Consider the following 5,000-nt stretch of genomic DNA (forward strand, 5'->3'; position numbering starts at 1 on the left):
GACAGCCAATTCGACATAACATCCCTGGCGAAGTCCCACCATTACCTCAAAACACTCACTCTCTCCATTTCTAACTTTAACACAGGCTCTACTACTCTCGTAAAAAATCTTGACTCCTCTTAACAACTTGTTTCGTCGAACCCTGTTGTGGGGGAGAAGAATACCGCCACCAAGGGTTCCCACTTGAGTCGTAAAAGGTGACAAAATCGGGACGGAGATAGGACAAGGCATCTTAATCTCTGTAGCCCCGAGGGGAACATTCCTAAAAAAATAATAATAATAATAATAATAATAAAATATCCTATTAAATATCTGAACAACCAAAAATATCTGGATTCATCTTGTTTTTCAGTTGTTACACTTAAAATAGTTCTTTCTGGTTACTAGTATGTCATTTTATTCAGCTTAAGTTAGTCAAATAAGGTTAAAAAATGACAATAGAGATTTCTTTTCCTCATGCTTATATATATATATATATATATATATATATGTATATATATATATATATACATATATACATATATATATACATACATATATATATATATATATATACATATATATATATATATATATATATATATACATATATACTGTATATATATACATAAATATCATAAAAGCGAAGAACGGCCATCTTAGAGTGTAGCCAAATCCTTCACCCCTGGCCTATGCTCAAAGGTGTAGACACATGACAAGAACCAGTGGCTGTGGGAAGTTAATCTTAACCCCCACCTTTCCCCTTCCCCCCTATTTTCCCCTCCCCCCAGTTATGAATGCGTTTGCTCACTCACACGGTATACAGCGCTTGTATCCTTGGGGATAATATCGCGGTGGTCATAGCAGTTGTAAATGAGAGAGTGAAGGAGATTTGTAAGAGAAGGTGAGCAGTCTCCGGTTGTCAACTCTCCTCTGAATAGGCGAAGAAAATATAGAAATTGATAGAGAACAATCTTTGCCATTGCCTGGAAACTGAATGTCAGATGTTGAGTTTTGAAAACGAGTAATATGAAGACGATTTTATCAGACGTCCATCTTGTAGGCACTCCTCCAGTCCTCCGGCTCTCTCCTTTCTTGTAGACACATTAAACATCCATACTAGCCAATCCACTATAACCGTTCCTACCAGACGTCCATCTTGCAGGCACTCCTCCAGTCCTCCGGCACTCTCCCCTCTTGCAGATACATTAAACATCCTCACTAGCCAATTCACTATAACCGTTTCTCCTTCTGTCAGACATTTTGCATGACACCCATCCAACCCAGGTGCTTTACCTTCTTTCATTACTTTGAATGCTCTTCACACCTCGTCTATTCATTAATCCCTGTTATTTTATTTTCCCATTACATTAATTTTCTTAACTCCTTCCACAGCCACAGTCAGTTTCTCCTACTGTTACAGTCAATCTCTCCCAAATTTCCTCCACATTCACAAATTCTCTGAAATAATCTTACCATTTTCCTCCTACCGATTTCCCTTTTATGACATGTTATTGGCCCCAACCTGTTCATAGGATTTAAGGTGTCTTCAAGCTATACTTCAACGGGGACTCTAGTGAACACAGAAATGTAGGCGACCGTGCATTAGAAGGGCTTGGACGAAGCACATAAAAGAAATAAACGATTTGTTTTAGCCGCAGAGAGAAAAAATGTCTGTCGTGATAACTAATGACCCGAGAGTGACTCGACATTTGCTGGCACTTGTTTATTTTGCGTTGGCTTCACCACCTGCATAGTTTAAGGCGGTACTCTTCTTCTGAGTGCCGTCAGGGAATTTCATTAAACAATTGGTTCAGTGATTGAAAATCCAGGAGGAATCGCCTTGTTTTTAAGGTTTTGAGATAGGAACTGGAACTTTTTTTTAGGGGAGTTAGGGGTTGGGAAGGGGGATGTATGTTTCTACTCAACCATTCCTCTTGTAAAGAAAAATATATGCATACATTCTCTTTACTGGAAATAGATGTGTGATTCACCTTGGTCTTTGGACCACGTGTTGGACTCGTGATCGACAGCTATCCCCCCTCCCCCCCGGAAGACAGCTCAGAGCTCGTATGACCGATCTATAGGTAATGCTTTGACCTTACACGCACACACACACCCAACTCCCCGCCCACGAGAGTTGGAGTAATGACTCGAAGCGCAGAGATACTGTAATCATTTTCAGCCCTGGGCAGGAATCGAACCCAGACCGCCGTAGTGACAGACTGGGACTCTACCAACCACGCCACTGGGTCGTGTATAGTGTGTGTGTGTGTATGTGTGTGTGTGTGTGTGTGTGTGTGTGTGTGTGTGTGTGTGTGTGTGTGTGTGTGTGTGTGTGTGTGTGTGTGTGTGTGCGTGCGTGTATGCACCATCCCGTTGAATTTCATTTTGGATTCATTAGTAATACGAGTGTACAGCTTCCGTTGATGAGCTCTTCCATTCTACTATTGTTCTCTTCTGACAGGATGAGGACTGTTACCTATAAAATATTTATTAAGAATATATACATATCTACCATTTTAAATTTTCTTTTTTCAATCTGGTTTCTACTTATTTATTATCATTCTTACATTCATATACCAAAGGCTTTTACTCCGTTACAAGAGAGGCAGCCGAAAAGCAAAGGCATAAAATCCACTCCCACCCATTCCATCCCCACATACTCCTCTCCCATTCACCCCCCTCCCTCCCTCTTATCTTGGTTCTTCCTGGATGACGGGTCGTCCCTGCATCTCGCCCTCTTCCCAGAGTCAGAAGGAGTGTCACAAGACAGAGCACATCCACAGCAAGGCCGCTTCCTTAAATCGACTCCCCCCCCCTTCCGTCCCCTCATAAAAAAAAAAAAAAAAAAAAAAAGGAAAAGACGAAGAGAAATCCCTTCGGGCTGCATCAAAATATTTTCACATATTCTCCTTCACCATCCACCCTCCACCCCCTTCCTTTCCATGCATCACAGCATCAACCATACACAACCATTCTCCACTCACTCCTATCTTCTGTCTTCTCCTTTTCTTTCTCAACAGACATTCCCCTCTTTCCCAGTGCCCCTTATACCCCATCCATCCATCTCTTCCTTGGTCGCCCTCTTATGTTGACTTCTACCTCTGCCTTCCACACCTCTTTTACTAATCTTTCTTCACTCATTCTTTCCTTGTGTCCAAACCATCCTAATACCCTTTCATCAACCCTATCTCCCAACTCCATTTCCATCTCCGTTCTCCTCCTCACCTCCTCGTTTCTCACTCTATCCAGCCTAGTATCCCCTACCATACTTCTCAGGCACCTCATCTCAAAAACATTCAAACTCTTCCACTCTTATGTTCCATGTTTCTGCCCCATATTGTGCTGTCAGCACATTCACACACAAGTATTTAAAACTATCCACTTCCTTCAGTCTCTCTCCCTTAATACTCACTTCCAGCCTGTTGGCGCTTTCTCCCTTTCTACATCTCATCACTTTTCATTTACCCACATTTATTTTCAAGTTCCTTCTACCTTCCTAAACTCTGCCACTAACTTCCTTAATCCCTCCTCTGATCTTGCCACAAGCGCAGTGTCGTTAGAAAAAAAAACAACTGGCTTATCTCCCACTTTTCTCCATTTCCTTTAACCATCTCCAATCCCCGGCCCATTACCCTTGTCTTTACCTCTTGCACCACCCCATCCATGTATAAATTGAACAGCCAGTTCGACATAACACATCCCTGGTGAAGTCCCATCCTTACTTCAAATCACTCACTCTCTTCATTTCTAATTCTGACATAAGCTCTACTACTCTCGTAAAAACTCTTGACTGCTCTTAACAGCTTTCCTCTTATCCTATATATCTGCAATACCTTCCACATTACCTTCCTGTCTACCCTGTCATAAGCTTTTTCCAAATTCATAAACCCCCCTAAAAAAAAATCATTACCATTTCGTAAAGCTTTCTCACACATCTACCTTACCCAAAAAATCTGATCCACGCAACCCCTACCTGTCCTAAACCCAAACTGTTCCTCACCTCAACTTTCTTTGCTTCCTCACACCACCACTCGCTACCTTTCTATTACCTCCCTCTGTTCCTCTCCAAATCCTCTCAATCGAAACCCTCCCAAAATCCTTCCCAACTACACTTAACAAGCTGAGCCCTGTGAAACTACTACACTCACACTTATCCCTTTTTCACTTGTGAAGTGGAACTATAAGGCACTTCTCAAACAAACATTAAATAATATCAACAGCAAGTCCACCTTCACTGTATCTCCTGTTTTTAGACATTCTGCATGACACCCATGTAACCCAGATGCCTTACTTGCTCTCGTCATCTTAACAACTGCCTTGACTTCCTTTTTCCTTATTTCTCTTCCATTTTTCTCACTCATCACGGCCACTTTTTTAGCGCTATCCACTGCAACTACCTTTCCCTCCTTATCCTGCTTCACACTTAGCAACTTCCTAAAATACTCTGACCATCTTCCTCTTATTGCCGTCTCTTCCATTATCATCTGTCCATCTGCACCTTTTCTTCTCTACTTGATTCGTCTCCTCTTCTTCTCTTAATTTATTTCCAGAACATCTTTTTATTACTTTCAAAATTTTCTGTCATACTCTTACCCCATTTCACATCTGCTCTCCTTTTTGCCTCCTTTATCTTGTACTTTACTTCTCTTCTCTTTTCTTTGTATCTCTCATATGATTCCCTCGTCCTATTTTGTAACCAATCTGCAAATGCTCGCTTCTTCTCTTTTATAGCCTTCTTTGCTTCCTCACCCCACCGCCTTCTTTCTATTACCTCCCGTCCTCCTTGCTCCACACACCATCTTTGCACACCTTGTGACTCCCTCCTTGAACCATCCCCATTCCTCCTCCACTCCTAGTTCTACCCTATCCTTCACTCCCTCCCACTCCTCTCTCAGCTTCTTATACTCCTCCTTTTCTTGAAATAAGTATCATTATTGGTAAATATCTTATTTCATGTATGATTTCCACTCACTTATTATTAATATAATTTTTCAATATAAGTATTATTATTTATT

The 5,000-nt window shown here is 41.3% G+C and overlaps 1 protein-coding gene across 4 annotated transcripts in view; it reads left to right on the plus strand.

Moving 5' to 3' along the window:
- LOC143028129 (anoctamin-10-like) overlaps window positions 1-5,000 on the plus strand; it is a 211,495-nt gene that overhangs the window by 68,537 nt on the left and 137,958 nt on the right. The gene's annotated exons all lie outside the window — the stretch shown is intronic.

Source organism: Oratosquilla oratoria, chromosome 9 (genome assembly GCF_046742065.1).
Source record: "Oratosquilla oratoria isolate Oo_2021 chromosome 9, ASM4674206v1, whole genome shotgun sequence".
NCBI lineage: Eukaryota > Metazoa > Arthropoda > Malacostraca > Stomatopoda > Squillidae > Oratosquilla > Oratosquilla oratoria.